The following is a 17,273-nucleotide window of genomic DNA, read 5'->3' as shown; positions in this document are numbered from 1 at the left end:
CCTCGGGGGATTGTATGTAGGCAGGCTCGGTGCTGGCGGGGCCACTTCTGGGGTTTCCGTTGCGGGCTCTCCCCTGCTCACCGCTTCCCCCGCCTCTGGTGGTTCCTCTGGCATGGTGCAGCAGCGCAGCTGATCGTTGTGCCTCCTCAGCACCTGGCCCCCCTCGGTTGCTACCTCATATGATCAGGCCCCCGTCACCCTAAGGACCCGGCCGGCTACCTAATCTGGACCACTTGCGAAGTTCTTCGCATACACGGGTTCGCCCGGGAAGAACCCCCGCACCGCTTCCCTGACTTCTGGGGAACTGCGGACGTCAGTGGCTCGGTCCGGGTGGAGCCAGTCTAGCCGGGTTGTTAATTTCCTCCCCATGAGTAGCTCCGCGGGGCTGGACCCTGTTGTTGGGTTGGGGGTGATTCTGTTATGGAACAGGAAGGCCGCGAGGAGGTGGTCCCAATCCCCTTGAACAATGCGACCCAGGGCCTCTTTGGTGGTTCGTACCATGCATTCTGCCTGGCCATTGGTGGCCGGGTGGAAGGGAGCGGACCTAATGTGTGATATGAGGTATCTCCCTATGAACTCCCAGAATTCCCGGGAGGTGAATGCGGTGCCATTGTCCGTGACCAGGGTATCGGGGATCCTGTGCATGCAAAAAACCCTCCGCAAGGCTCTGACGGCTGCTGCCGTGGAGGTAGATGCTACCGGGATCACCTCTAGCCATTTTGTGTAGGCATCAACTAGGATGAAGAATATTTGCCTTTGGTACGGCCCAGCGAAATCTAAGTGTAGACGGGACCACGGCCACCTGTTGGACTCCCATCAGTGAACTGGTGCAGAGGGCGGATCGGGGCTGGACTCTTGGCATGGTTGGCACCTTCTCACCCACCCCTCTATTTCCTCATCCATGCCTGGCCACCACACATAGCTTCGGGCCAGGGCTTTCATCCTCACAATCCCCGGGTGGGTTTCGTGCAGGGCTTTGAGTACCTGTTTGCGCATGGGGGGGGGACCACCACCCTGCTGCCCCAGAGTATGCACCCCTTGTGGGAGGATAGTTCGTCTCTATGGGATGCGAACGGCCTGAACTCACTGACCTCCTTGCCCGTGGGCCACCCCCTTCCCACCCAGTCCAAAACCCGAGCGAGGATACGGTCCCTGCCTGTTGCTCGAGCCACCTCCGCGGCGTGGATGGGACGCTCGGGCAGAGACTCGATGAGCATCACCCCGTGGGCTGGGGCGGGATCTGGGTCTGTCAAGGGCAGCAGCAGGCGGCTGAGGGCGTCAGCGTGCCCCATGGCTTTGCCCGGGCGGTGCACCAATGTGTACGTGTATGAGTTCAGGAATTGGTTCCACCTCAGGACCCGCTGTGATAATATTTGTGGGGTCTGGCGGTCAGGGACAAGGAGACCCAGGAGCAGCTTGTGGTCCGTGGCAATGGTGAAATGCCTACCATACAGGTAGTCATTAAATTTGTGCACCCCCGATTGCCAAGGCCTCCTTGTCAATTTGAGCGTAGTTGTGCTCCGCGGGGGTCAGGGTCCTTGAATAGTACGCCACCAGGACTTCCCTCCCATCCGGGAGTTGGTGTCCCAGGACAGTTTTTGTTTATATATACGGAATAGTTCTCTTAAGTATTACTTATTAAAGTGTTGCTATTTAAAATAGTTCAAAAATAGAGGTTTTATCTCTAAATGTTCTAGGCTTAAATAATGTAATTAAAAGAAAAAGTATTTTATCTCAAATATTAAAAAAAAAACCAAACATCTTGTTGCTGCAAGAAACACACTTGCGCTCAGCTGACACTCCTATTCTGAAATTTCATTGGTACCTAGTACAGTATCAGGCACCCGGACCATCCAAATCTCGTAGGGATTGCAAAACATCTTAGATTTGAACACATAGTGACTTTACATTTTGTGACAGGTCGATATATCTTTGTGAAAGGCAGGCTAGATGGGCATATGACCACGATTTGATCCATTTATGCTTCTAACCTAGATCAACTTATCTTTATTTCTACGACTTTAGACACTTTGGACACATTCAAAGGAGCTATAATTATAGGAAGTGACTATAATTATGTTTTTAACAAATACTTAGGCAAATCACACTTATACAAAAAGTTTAATCCAAATAGCAAACAAGATATGGATTTATGTCAAATTATGTCAAAGACACAGCCTATATGATGCCTGGAGAATCTCTCATCCAAATACTAATTAATAAAGAGCCAGTTTGGTGTAGTGGTTAAGTATGTGGACTCTTATCTGGGAGAACCAGGTTTGATTCCCCACTCCTCCACCTGTACCTGCTGGAATGCCGTTGGTTAGCCATAGCCATCAGTGGAGTTGTCCCTGAAAGGGCAGCTTCTGTGGGAGCCCTCTCAGCCCCACCCACCTCACACGGTGTCTGTTGTGGGGGGAGAAGATATAGGAGATTGTAAGCTGCTCTGAATCTCTGATTCAGAGAGAAGTACGGGTTATAAATCTGCAGTCGTCTTCCAGTCTTCATCTTCTTAAAGTTTATACGTATTATTCCTCTAGGTTTAACACTTATTCTAGAATAGATTTTATTTTAATTTCTCAAAATTTATTAAATAAATCAATGCATTCTCAAATTGGTTTTTGCATTTGGTCTGACCATTCATTAGTCATCTGTTGCCTGAAAGGTTTAGATCAACTCATATCATCGAAAAAATGGACAAGGAATAAATCACTCCTAATTAATTCATCACATAAAGATCAAACAGTGAAAGGTATTCATAATTATTTTAAAGAAAATATAACATCAGAGGTTTCCCAACAAACAATATGCTATTTCATTATCATCTTATCCAGAAAAAGAGAAAAAAACATACTATTAGCATTTTACAACAAAATATACAGCACCTAGAGCAATTACACAAAAACACAAGTAGTAATAGAATCTACAAAAAACTCTGGGCTGAGCATTGTATACTAGAAACAACAGAAAATGAATCAATTCAAAAGACACCTCGATCCTTGAAATTACTTTCATGGGAAGTCAACCCCAAAAAATTGGCCATTCATATTTATTCTTTAAAGGACTCATCAGGTAAAACTCATAACAACTCTAAGCTAATTCTCCATATTGTAACAACTTTTTTCTCAAATTTGTATAAATTAACCAATCCTGAAGCATTCCATATCAGCAAGTTTTTCTCAGAACATCGGCTTTTGTCTCCTTTATCAGGGGATCATAAATTGTTTTTAGACAGAGAAATTTATCCTAAAGAAATCACTGACACAATTAAACAACTGAAATCTAATATGGCGACAGGATCCAATGAATTTCAGCCAGAATATTATTTAAAAATTTAAATCTGAGTTAGTAGAACTTCTACAAAAACATTTTAATGATGTGTTGGAGACATGAAATTTGCCACAGGCTTGGTCTGAGGCTAATACAGCAAGCGCCAGGATCACTCCCTCCACCTTCCGATCCCTGCACTTGCTTTAAGCATCAGAGCTGGAGCCAGGCAGACAGGCACGGAGGAAGCACGCTGCCCCCTCTGCAGCTGGCGCTCCCGAAGCGCTGGGTTTGCGGAGGGGGCGGGTGCTTCCTCCATGCCTGTCTGCCTGGCTCCAGCTCTGATGCTTAAAGCAAGCGCCGGGATCGGAGGGTGGAGGGAGCAATCCTGGCGCTTGCTTCAAGCATCAGAGCTGGAGCCAGGCAGACAGGCACGGAGGAAGCACACCGCCCCCTCCGCAGCCGGCGCTCGCGAAGCACTGGGTTTGCGGAGGGGGCGGGTGATTCCTCCGTGCCTGTCTGCCTGGCTCCAGCTCTGATGCTTAAAGCAAGCGCCGGGATCGGAGGGTGAAGGGAGCGATCCTGGCGCTTGCTTTAAGCATCAGAGCTGGAGCCAGGCAGACAGGCACAGAGGAAGCACGCTGTCCCCTCTGCAGCCGGCGCTCATGAAGCGCTGGGTTTGCAGTGGGGGCAGCGTGGAGGGATCCCAGCACTTGCTGGAAGCAGAGCTGGAGCCAGGCAGGCAGGCGCGGGGGAAGCGCCGGGATCGGAGGTGGAGGCAGCGGATCGCCCCCCCCCCCGGGAGGAAGGTACGTCCTATCGTCCCTTCGCTCCATAAGACGCACACACTTCCCCCCCACACACACTTTTTTTGGTGGGGAAAGTGCATCTTATGGTCCGAAAAATACGGTGCTCCCTATTTCAGATCTTAATAAATGGCAGAAAGACTTGAATGCCTTTCTATGGACATACAAAAAAATATTAACAGACGCGCCTTATATAGATCTACAAAATTCGGTGGCTTAGAAATGCCAAAACTGCAAAAATATTATGACGCTAATTTAGCATCACTAATATGTGCCTTTACATTTCCGCCGTTACAATGGATCCAAATCATGCAGTCATATTTGGCCCCATATTCTATATTTAATTTTTTGGGAACCCTTCCTTACTTAAAAGACAGAAGTGGCAGCAAAATACTTATTTCTCGGTGTTATTTAAAATTTGGTTAAACTATAAAAAGAAATTGGCTCCTGGAATTTCCTTAGCATCTCCCTTTTGTGATCAAGAATGGTTTCCCCCTGGCAAGGACGAAAACTCAATATTTAGATCCTGGCAAAAAGACGGATTGATAAATTTAGCTGACTTTTTATATAAGGGTAAATTTGCTGATAAAAAACAATTAGAATGGAAAGTCCATATTAATATTATGTGGTTTTCCTATCTACAAATCAAACATCTTTTTGATTCACCTTTGGTCAAAAAAGCTCTTCACAGACCTCAAATTGAGTTTAAAATCTTATTGATTAAATTGAAAGATAATTTGGTGGGAACCCTCTCTAAATTATATAAAATCCTCAAATCTTTGGATACTGGTAAACCTCTAAAATACCAAGAGAAACTGAATTCAGATTGTCATCACAGATTAATGGAACAAGACTGGACTGCTATTTGGGCTTTTCCTAGTCATACTTCTAGTACTTTCAGCATAAAATATCAGACGATTAAAATAATGATGAGATGGTATATACCACCAACAATATTGCACCATATGAGACAAGATATCACCCCCTTATGTAGGAAACAATGCAGGTTACAGGGAGACTTTCTACACAGCTGGTGGTTTTTCAATTATATTAAGCGATTCTGGCTTCAAATTGCTCAAGAAATCAAGAAAATTGCACTTATAGATCTTCCTTTATTTCCTGACATATTCTTATTAGGAAAATGGATTGATCCTACTCACAACAAACAAAAACAGAAACTGTACATATTCTTCTTTCAGGTGCCTGCAGTTCTATAGCAACACGTTGGCTGGATAAGTCAATTCCTAAAATTGCGGATTGGCAAAACAAACTTTGGAAAAACTTTGTATTGCATAAAATTTCTTATAATGTATTTAATTTGCTTTCAGAAGCCCAAGAATCTAGGTTTATAGCTATTTGGTTTCCTATTGTTAACTATCTCACTAAAGAAGAGGTTATTTCTAAAACTAGAGTATATGACCGATCATTGTACTTTTAAATTTTAGCTATGACCTATATCAACATGTTTTTAGAATTTTACTCTGCATTGCTGAACTGTATACTGTAATTTTTCTTTCATTTACTTTGATGTTATTATTTACAAAATTGCACTCCTAATATGTTTTATTTGCTGCTATAATACTTTTGTTTTTCTTTCTGTATTGATTAATATTAGATAGTAAAGTTTATTAAAATGGAAAAAGGGGACAGCATTGGCACTGCAAGTCATGTGATGCATTGTTTTCCCCCCTTCCCTAACCTTCCCAGACTTCGCCATGCTGCCCGTCCTTCAGCAAGCTGAGCCGCCTACCCCACCCAAACCCCCACCTTGCTACCCAAGGCAGCAGCTGTCTTTCCCGCTCTTCCCTGCGGCCTTCCACCATTCTCGTGCGGCCTTCCCTGATCTCCCCTGTGGCCTTCCCCACTGTCTTGTGCCAGCTTCTCTGATCTCCTGCAACTTTCTCGCTCTCGTGCCACCTTCGCCACTCTCGTGCAGTATTCTTGCTCATAAACACACTGGTGCACACACTCTCAGTCCCACCATGGCTCAACAGGGGAGGAGGCTGCCCATGTTTTTAAAAGTATGTGATATCATTTTGTGCCTCACAGTCCCCCCCCCCCTAAAATTTTATCCCTTCCCCCCCTCTAAAATTTTCTGGCTATGGGCTTGTCCTGACACCAGGCTAGTTACTCTCTAAAAACTGACCTTGAGGTGTAAAAGCTAATGGCAAAAGTGGCACAAAAGCTGAAACAGGCAGACAAGCCGGAGATCTCCAGGTCCCACCTAGGGACTGGAAACCCAACCTCACTATGAGAACTGGGGGAGGGGTTCACATGCACGTCCCTGTTTTCATCTGTGAAAGTTTTGCTTTCAGGCTGACATTTCAATCCAACAAAGTAATCCCTGTTGGGATGCTCAAACAAAGGAAGCCATCCCAAGGTTTAAATAAAAAAACAACTACTCAAAATCAATTAAACAGACTTATTTAGCCTCTCTGATAGTAATTAAGATAGAGCAAAACAGGTATCTTGGCCGGCAAAGTAATACTCATTCTTGTCCTAAAGGAAAGCAGAGCAGAAGAAAAATAAAATGAGAGTTTGTGCACTGCTTAGGGCAGAGTAGTGGCTACATATATCTATGTATGGGATATACTTGGTTTCTCTTTATATATGCATTTAGGGTCCCCAGGTCCCCACAGCCACCAGTGAGGGATGGGGGTAGGATTGCCAGATCAACACACAATACTGTAGAATGTGTGTTTTAAATCCCACATTTTTCCAGGTACTGGTCCATGGTTTCATTTGTAAAAGGAATGCATGTTGACTATTTCTTACAAACAGATATACACATGTACATGCACAACATACATGCATTCACTGTAATGTGTGGCCTCACAAATTACAACAAACCACCACCAGTTGACATTCTGCCTTCTCCCTTGCCCTGCATCATACAAAGTTAGGAAGGGCACATAGCAGAGACCTATGGAATACAACATTATCAAGGACAGAATGAGTAGGCACATTGATGAACACGAGTTATTGAGGAATACTCAGCATGGGTTCTGTAAGGGAAGATCTTGCCTCCCTAACCTGTTACATTTCTTTGAGGGGGTGAACAAACATGTGGACAAAGGAGACCCGATAGATATTGTTTACCTTGACTTCCAGAAAGCTTTTGATAAAGTTCCTCATCAAAGGCTCCTTAGTAAGCTCGAGAGTCATGGAATAAAAGGACAGGTCCTCTTGTGGATCAAAAACTGGCTACTTAATAGGAAGCAGAGAGTGAGTATAAATGGGCAGTCTTCGCAGTGGAGGACTGTAAGCAGTTGGGTGCCGCAGGGCTCAGTACTGGGTCCCATGCTCTTTAACTTGTTCATAAATGATTTGGAGTTGAGAGTAAGCAGTGTAGTGGCCAAGTTTGCGGATGACACTAAATTGTTCAGGGTGGTGAGAACCAGAGAGGATTGTGAGGAACTCCAAAGGGATCTGTTGAGGCTGGGTGAGTGGGCGTCAACGTGGCAGATGAGGTTCAATGTGGCCAAGTGCAAAGTAATGCACATTGGTGCCAAGAATCCCAGCTACAAATACAAGTTGATGGGGTGTTAACTGGCAGAGCGTGACCAAGAGAGAGATCTTGGGATCGTGGTAGATAACTCACTGAAAATGTTAAGACAGTGTGCGATTGCAATAAAAAAGGCCAACGCCATGCTGGGTATTATTAGGAAGGGAATTGAAAACATATCAGCCAGTATCATAATGCCCCTGTATAAATCGATGGTGCGGTCTCATTTGGAATACTGTGTGCAATTCTGGTCACCGCATCTCAAAAAGAATATTATAGCACTGGAAAAAGTGCAGAAAAGGGCAACTAGAATGATTACAGGCTTGGAACACTTTCCCTATGAAGAAAGGTTAAAACGCTTGGGGCTCTTTAGCATGGAGAAACGTCAACTGCGGAGTGACATGATAGAGGTTTACAAGATTATGCATGTGATGGAGAAGGTAGAGAAATAAGTACTTTTCTCCCTTTCTCACAATACAAGATCTCGTGGGCATTCGATGAAATTGCTGAGCAGTCTGATCCAACATGGCTTCTCTTATGTTCTAATGTTCTTATGCTACAAGAGTGAAGTTTGTGGCTTGGCAGCTGGGGGATTTGCTGAAAACTTCAGAGTTCGTGTGAAGGGCTGAAGGTGATTGTTGATGATTGATTAGAGTGGCTGTGTTCCCCACCCTCTTTGCATTATTAAGCGGTGCCTTGCCAGAGGCACGAGCCTTGGACGTGAGATAAAGGGCTCTTGGCCTGTGGCTCTTAGCCTGGGGGCTGTGTAAGGACCAGGAACCCAGATCCCTAATTTCCTTGTGCTCCCAATAAGTTAAGTAGACTCTCCAGGCGGAGAGCCACATAAAGAAACAGGGTTTAAAAGGGGATTGCATATATTTTTTTAAAAGCTATCATGAAGGTAGCATGCCAGCAAGGGGGTGAGGGCTTTCCAGTGTTTTGCACTGAGTGTCACATGTATGACTATCTGCCACAGGACAGAAGTCTTGGGTGTGTGCTCGATGCAAGGAGCTCCTGGTCCTCAGGGAACGAGTTCGTACCCTTGAGGCTGAGGTGACTGATCTGGAGAAGCAGAGACAGTCAGTTAGGCACTCACAGAAGACTCTCGGGGACGTGTTAGATGAGCCCCACTCTGAACGTGGCAGCCCTGTTGCTGCCAGGGAGCATGAGGGTCGAGAGGGAACCAGGCACCAGGCTGAGGAGGGGAATGAGCCCTCAGAAGGGACCTCTTCTTCAGTTGGTGATCGGGAATCCTTTCGCGCCAAGGAACCATCCCTGGGCAGGGAGAGAGGGGGGGTTTCGTAGTTGGTGATTCGATCATTAGGCAACTAAACAGCTGGGTGGCAGAACCGCGTACTGACCGTACAGTGACTTGCCTGCCTGGTGCGAAGGTAGCGGACATTACGCGTGTAGTAGATAGGCTGATAGACATTGCTGGGAAGGAGCTTGTGGTCGTGGTGCATGTTGACACCAACAATGTGGGGAAATGCAGTCGTGAGGTCCTGGAGGAAAAATTTAGGGTGCTAGGCAGGAGACTTAAGACCAGGACCTCCAAGGTAGCCTTCTCAGAAGTGCTACCTGTTCTACGTGCAGGGCTGGAGAGACAGGCACAAATTAGAAGTCTCAATGTGTGGATGAGACAATGGTGGAAGGAGGAAGGGTTTAAGTTTGTTAGGCGCTGGGATGCTTTCTGGAACAAGCGGGAGCTGTACAAAAAAGACGGTCTCCACTTGTCCACGGATGGAACCAGGCTGCTGGCACTGAAAATCGAAAAGGTGCCAGAGCAGTTTTTAAACTAAATCTTGGGGAAAAGCCGACAGGAGATGAAATGTCTCTGGTTCGGGAAGACTCATCTCAAAGAGATGAAGGGTTAGCTGATACTTTTCTACCGAGTAATGGATCAGAGTTGTCCACTGAGATGGTGACAAACAGAATGGACTGCCTGCCAGAGTCTCGAGGCGGCAGGAGGAAGGTGGCAGGCCTAGCTTGCATGGGAAATTATAGATGTTTGTATACACAAACATTGTACACAAATGCTAGAAGTCTTCGAAGTAACATTGGTGAGTTGGAATGTTTAGTGTTGTGAGAAAACATAGACATTGTGGGAATTTCAGAAACTTGGTGGAATGTGGAGAATCAGTGGGACACGGTGATTCCTGGATATAAGTTCTACTGGAAGTATAGGGAGGGAAGGGTTGAAGGTGGGGTGGCTCTGTATGTCAGAGAGAATATACGGTCCTGTAAGACTGAGGTCAGGAACTAGACTCCTTTCTAGAAATGCTTTGGGTTGAAATAGAGGGCCTAAAAGGCAATTTAACTATGGGAGTTTGTTATCGCCCACCAAATCAAAAGATAGAGGACTATAATATGATGGAAGGCATAAAGATGGTGGCTAGACGTAAAAACTGTGTTGTCATAGGTGATTGGGTCAATATGCGTTCTGATCGAGAAAAAGAGATTGAGTTTCTTGATGCTCTCAATGACTGTGCTATGGAGCAGATGGTCTCTGAACCTACCAGGGGTGGGGCGATCCTAGATTTGGTCCTAAGTAATGCCCAAGATTTGGTGAGAGATGTAAAAGTGATCGCACCACTTGGGAGCAGTGACCATAACGTTATTGATTTCACCATTTGTATAAATAGAGAGTTGCTCCAAAAGACCGGCACAGCCATGTTTAACTTTAAAAGAGGTAAATTCTCTGAGATGAGGAGGCATGTGAAGAGGAAACTGAAAGGAAAGGTAAATACGGTCAAAACTCTTGGGGAAGCTTGGAGGCTATTTAAAACTACAATCCTAGAAGCTCAGATAAAATATATACCACAATTCACTGCCACAGGAGGTGGCGGCAGCTACAAGCATAGCCAGCTTCAAGAGGGGGTTAGATAAAAATATGGAGCAGAGGTCCATCAGTGGCTATTAGCCACAGTGTGTGTGTGTGTGTGTGTATAAGTATATAAAAATTTTGTGCACTGTGTGATACAGAGTGTTGGACTGAATGGGCCATTGGCCTGATCCAACATGGCTTCTCTTATGTTCTTATTTCTTAAGTTGTTTCAACTCTCAGAAAACCGAAAACTCTAGAATCTGTAGGACATCCTTCTTTGTGGCACTTGCAACAGCACAACTCCCTGGTCACCTCCTCAGCCCCTGCCCAGGATGAATTGCATGCTGAAGACCAGCTGATGTAAGGAATGAGCAGAGTGGGATCCAAGTCTAATCTGTTGGGGATATACTGGCACATCTATAAAATACATCAAGTGCAGGGCTCAGGTGCTATCCTAAATGCCAGGTTTTGGAGGCTGGGGCTGTAAGTGTCCTGGCTATCTAAGATTAATCATACTGTATGAATCAATTAATTAACCCTACTAAAGGAAGCAATACACACACACACACAGAGATTAATTTATAATTATAATTATCATTATTATTTGCATTTTTGAGCTGTCGAATCTCCACTGTTGTGGGGTTCTAGGCAATGTACAGAATTATAAAAGCAATTTAAAAAACAAAACCAATGTCAAGATCTGTAATGCATAAATTTAAGATCAAGAGGTGAGATTTACAGTGCCCTCCCATTTCAGGCCTGTGGGTGCCTCGTGGATATGGGGGAGGAATGGGGGATATCAGATATTAGTTATAAATGCTAATATCAGGTTATCTTTACTGCATAACTCAGAATGTTGGTGCAGAATAACTGATCTAGTAGAGAAGGGTCTCCAATATTGTGCCCACTGAAACCTCTCATGGTTCCTGCCAGGTGTTTTTAGAAAGTGGGCAGGGACAGGTGGGTCATTTGCTCAGTAGGGCTTCTTTTTGATCACTGGAGGCCTGATTGGCTGTACAGTTGTTGTTTTTAATTGCTTCAGCAGTAAGATCCTCACCGTATGACTGAAGGCAAACGCTGTGTATACAAGAACATACTTTAAAACAATATGTTCTTTTTAAAAGGTATTTTGCCAGGAATGTTGAAGAGTTAGTATTCAAATTATGTATAACCTTACTCCCTTATATTTTGTGATTGTCTCTGCTTCATGCAGTAGCCATTTATTCTGTTGTTTAAATGAGTTGTTTATTATATATCTATATTGCAAACATTGATCATATATGTATATATAAAGGAAAAATACTAGGGGGTGCCATTTTTTTACTTTTGCCCTCCCCCTCAAAATATATGTAGATCCATCTGGCCCTGGTCAGAGCTGGTGATAATGGCACCCCATCAAGAGCCAAAAGACTACCCAACCATGGCTGCCCCACCCACCCAGTCAAAAAACCACTGTCTTGCCCCGAATCTGTTTCAGCCAGCTCTGCTTTAACCACCCAGCCACAGCCTCCAAACCCTCAACCAAATTCACAGGAATTGTGTCCAGTCGGCCGCCTTCAATAGAAAAAGCTGGGTGTTATCAGCATATTGATGACTACCCAAAACTCCACACTAAATGGGTGAGGGGGCACATGTAGATGTCAGGGAGAGAAGTGCTTCTTGTGGAAACCCATATTCAAGTGAGAACCCTGGGGACACTGACCCTTCCAACACCACCCTCTGTCCCTGACCCTGGAGAAATGAGATAAATCACTGCAAAACTCTCCCACAAATCCCCACATCTGCAAAGCAGTGAGTCAACAACCAACAGTTGACTGTGTCAAAAGCTGCTATAAGATCTAAAAGAATCAGCAACACCGAGCCTCCTCAATCCAGTTGCTTGCAGAGATTGTCTGTGAGGGCGACCAGTGCAGTCTCCATCCCATGACTGGGATGGAAACCAGATTAGAATGGATCCAGCACTGATGTGTCATCCAGAAATTTCTGAAGCTGTTCAGCCGCGGCTCTCTCAATTACCTTGCTCAGAAACAATATATTAGAAACTGGGTGGTCATTAGTCAGATACATAGAATTTGAATTTGGTCTTTTTAAGAGCGGGACCACCACTGCCTCCTTCAGCCCCACTGGAAAGGCCCTGTACTCAGGGACAGATTGATAATACCATGCAGGGGACCATGCAACCTTCACTACTGGTTTAACCAGCCATGAGGGGCATGGATCAAGAAGACAGGTGGTCAGTCTCACAGCACTCAGAATCCTTTCAACATTGGCTTGGGATAGTCAAGCTGAAATTGCAAAAGACTGAATTCAAAGATGGCCAAGAGGCCTCCAGTTCACTGTTTCAATATTGGCTGGGAAGTCACTGCAGAGACAAGACTTTATCTGCAAAAAAGCTCACAAATGCTCACACCTTAATAGTTGAATTACTACCATCATAGGTCATCTCTGAGAGCGACGTAAGGGACCAAATTATCCTAAATAATTGAGCCAGGTGAGAGTTAGCAGTCAAGATGCTTAAGTTGAGCTGAAATAGGATCACTGTTTGATCTTACTGACCACCTGATCCTATTTTGGCTTGACTTAATGCATCATGGCCCTTTCTAAAGGCTGCCCCCACCCTCTCTTTTCCTGTAAGTAGGACTTGAGGAGATTTTACTCCATTGTTTTTAGCTGAAGAAGAGTGCTTACACATGAAAGTTTATACTTGGAATAAAACTTCATTGGTCTTACAAAGGTGCCACTGGACTCAAACTTTGTCATAGCATAACCAAGAGCTTGAGTGCTCTGTGCTTGGAGCTTTATGTTTCTTGGAGCTTTATGTTTCTTTCAACCCCCTCCTTTCTGCCAGTTACTTGTTCACAGCTGGGTTCCTTGGCATACACAGACTGTAGTCACAGTGACTGAAATATTGGGGTAAATTCTTCGGTGGAAGGCATTTCTCCACAATTAGTAATGTTGTAAGGTATTATTTTACAGCACCATGAGTGTTTGTGGCGTTTTATAAGCATACATCTCAAAAAAGGATATTAGAATCTGAATTTTGATTCTTTCCCTTTTGCTCCAGCAGACCAAATTAATTTGATTTTTATCTTAGAGTAATATAAAAAGCAAGGTGTGTTTCAAACATCTTAAGAAATTTAATAAGACAAGCACTTTTCAATAATGCATTAACATAAAATTTTTAAAATGAAAATCCAGGAAATAAATATTTTATGTGCTCTAATCTAAATGTCTTTAAGAGTATTGATTACTTCCTATGTCCATTAGATGTTATGCTGATCTAAAATAGCTGGAGACAGTGTATAAGTGGGTTCAGGCAAGGCATTGTGAGGTTATGTCAGCAGCAGATGGTTTCAGAGGACATTGTTCTAATTACTTCAATGTTTATAAAGGAACTTTCAAAAAGGGAACTTTAAAAAAATAGCAGCTGTCTGTACTAGTTACTCAACCTGGTTATTTAAATGATAAGACTTCTTTAAGAAATAAGGGGGGGGTTATTTGTACTCTCTTTTGCTCTCCATATTTAACCCTGTCTAGCAGCAACATACTGAGGGGTTCCAATATATTAAGAAACATAAGATCCCAGTTGTAGACTCCCTGCCCAGCCCCTTTTGCCTTCTGTGTCTCACAGGCCTCTCATGTATGGTTCAATCAGAAAATGCTGCTCTGGGGACAGAAGGGAAAAATCTTGCAGATTTATGTTGTGGCCTCTTCCTGGGACAATAGACACTAGTGCTAAAGGGGTACAGGCATAACTGCATTAGACAAACGAAGGCAATAACAGTATATTTTCTGCTTTATAACTTGCTTCTACCCAAAAGTAGAATGCAAAAGAAAGCTATGGTACCTTGCCAAATTTGAATGGGAAAGCCATCAGTGTTCCCTCTACCATGCACATGTAGAAGAATATTCTATTTCTCACTCAAGACAATGCAAAAAAACCCCCAAAAAACTATCTAGGGTTGCCAAGTCCAATTCAAGAAGTATCTGGGGACTTTGGGGGTGGAGCCAGGAGACTTTGGGGGTGGAGCCAAGATCAAGGCTGTGGCAAGCATAATTGAACTCTAAGGGAGTTCTGGCCATCACATTTAAAGGGACAGCACACCTTTTCAATTCCTTCCTTCCATAGGAAATAATGAAGGATAAGGACACCTTCTTTTGGGGCTCATAGAATTGGACCCCCTGGTCCAATCTTTTTGAAACTTGGGGGGTATTTTGGGGAGAGGCACTAGATGCTATACTGAAAATTTGGTGCCTCTACCCAAAAAAAAACAGCCCCCCAGAGCCCCAGATTCCCGTGGATCAATTCTCTATGATTTTCTATGGGAATAAATCTCCATAGGGAATAACAGAGTTCCCAGCAGACATTTCCCTCCCCTCCCCCCGCTTTCTGACGACCCTGAAGCGGGGGGAGGGTCTCCAAACCGGGGGATCCCCTGCCCCCACCTGGGGATTGGCAACCCTAACTCTATCACAGGGGCAGCCAAATTCTGCACACTTGCCAGGAGCCAAATAAAATATGATACACATACTATACAAGGGCTTTTTCCAATATTTTACTATTGCCTTATTTTGGCCACCAGAGTATAACTCAAATCCTACTGATGTCATCTGCAATTGGCTCATTAATTTTAATTTAAAGACTGCTCCCCAAATTGATCAAACAGCTTTTTTCTTTCTTAACATGGCTCCCTAGGAGGACCAGATACTTAACCTGGCAAATAGTGCTCTAGGAGACTTGTGTTGGATCCATGGTCCACTTCTCTCCCCCCACCCCCAAAGTCTTCAGGTAGTTTCCAACACAGATGTGTCAACCCTACCCTTACCACTACTTTTTCACCTACCCTTGTGCCCCAGTCCAACTCAACCTTCAAACTATGCAGGCCTTTCTCTCTCTCATACACTCACACCATGTAAATCTGAGGCCACATTTTTGCATACATGTGAAAATTTATACTCGATCTTGATGCTGAACTAAGGAGGAGGAACTAGCAATAAATGATGTGCTTCGTATATAACTAAGATTTCTTACTATATGAATGGGCCTCCAAGTCTTTGAGCTTGTGTGTTCCCCTACCTCCCCTTTCTAATAATTAAAGACATCTACTTTATGGGCAAGCCGTAGTTTGTTGTCAAGTCCAAACCACAAGCTCTACTTTGCTTTCTTCGCTACGGCCAGGATTCCAAACTAGAAATTATAGACCCAGCTGGCCTGTAAAATCAAGTTGGCTCAATTAATAGATCTACACAATTGCTAGAAAGCATCTGTTTTTCCTTAATAGACACACATATACTGCAGGGAAGCTCTAACAACTGACTTCTGAAAAAGTAGTGGTAAGTTCTGTGCCCTGAAACTACTTAAATGCATTCCCTGAAACAAAGACTATGTATGTTCTTGTTTACTTCATGAATTGTGAAAACTCAACAATAAATATATTTGTATATACGGGCATACATATAGCCAGATATACCACAATGCACTATAAGGTAAAATTAATTAAATTAAGTTAAATCACATCTCAGACAACTAAGCCATTTCAGTGATGATTCATAACCTCTATTGTGGTCTTGTGCAGCTAATTTTATCTAGAGATAATGTAACTGAAGACAAAACTTTTATTTGTGCTTGAACAAGTTGGTTTCTAGTTTGGGGAAGAAGCACAAAGTTTTACGCTGGTGTAGTTTCATTGACATCTACAGGCCTATACCAGACTAACTAGTTTGTGATTTTCTTCATCCTCCCATTAGCATAAGAAGAAAGGGTTTAACCAGATTATGCTCCATACTGAGCAAAAATTGTTTAGATAGTTCATAACAGCCCAACTTGGACTCCATTTCTCTGATCCACAGAGGAACAAATGAATCTCTTACTATCAGCCCCGCCAAACTGGTGGGCTGAATCATTAGTTTGTACCAGTAGAGAATAGCAGCAATCCACAATCTTGCTTTCACTGTAACCATACCCGTTTCTACTCTGATAAGTGAGTTGGGAGCACATGGAGGGACTTGTAGTATATGCCTAAGGAATTTAGATTGCACTTTCTCCGCTAACTGCCAGAGATGCTGATATGGTGTTATACTCAAAGGTGCCCCATATAACATTTGGGCGAGGGCCTTGGCCTTAAAGACCTTGACTGCAGCCGCCACGTTCTGCCCCCCGGAGTTCCAGTAGAATTTCTCTATGGCTCCTGAGCTTTTTGCTGCCCTAGTTGTGACGTAGTCCACGTGTGCCTTCCTGGCCCCTGAGGCCTGAAAAACTACCCCTAAATACTTAAAGCAGCGTGTCTGTTCAATAGCCCTGTCGTTTATCTTCCAATGATATACCTTAGGTCTTTTTGCAAAGGCTAAAATTTTTGATTTTGAGTAATTTATTTCAACCTGGTTAACTTGACAGTAATGCGCCAGAATCTTCATTGCTCTCTTTAGCCCAATTGGGGTCCTAGAGATCAGCACTGCATCATCTGCATATAGCAGAAGCGGGATATGCCTATCTGCAATCTTTGGAGCATGCACCTCTGGACCACTTAGATGTTCCCCCAGATCGTTTATAAAGAGGTTGAACAAGAGTGGGGCCAAGATGCAGCCTTGCTTAACTCCCCTCCCTACTTGGATAGCTTTCGTGAGATGTCCCTTTGGGTTTATCCTTATCCTGATCTTGGTGTTCCTATATAATGCCTTTATCAATGCCAGTAGCCTCTGTTCGATTCCCATCCCTCTCAGTTTTTCCCACAGTATGTCCCTCTGTACCATGTCAAAGGCAGATTTGAAATCTATAAAGGCAGCGTATAGGGCAGCGGTGCTGTTAGAGGAATATTTGGTAATAAGATGGTCCAATACTACACAAAGGTCCAAAGTGGAACATCCCGGTCTA

The sequence above is a fragment of the Heteronotia binoei genome, chromosome 21 (genome assembly GCF_032191835.1).
Source record: "Heteronotia binoei isolate CCM8104 ecotype False Entrance Well chromosome 21, APGP_CSIRO_Hbin_v1, whole genome shotgun sequence".
NCBI lineage: Eukaryota > Metazoa > Chordata > Lepidosauria > Squamata > Gekkonidae > Heteronotia > Heteronotia binoei.
The sequence above is the reverse complement of the archived record's forward strand: the minus strand, read 5'-3'. Positions refer to the sequence as shown.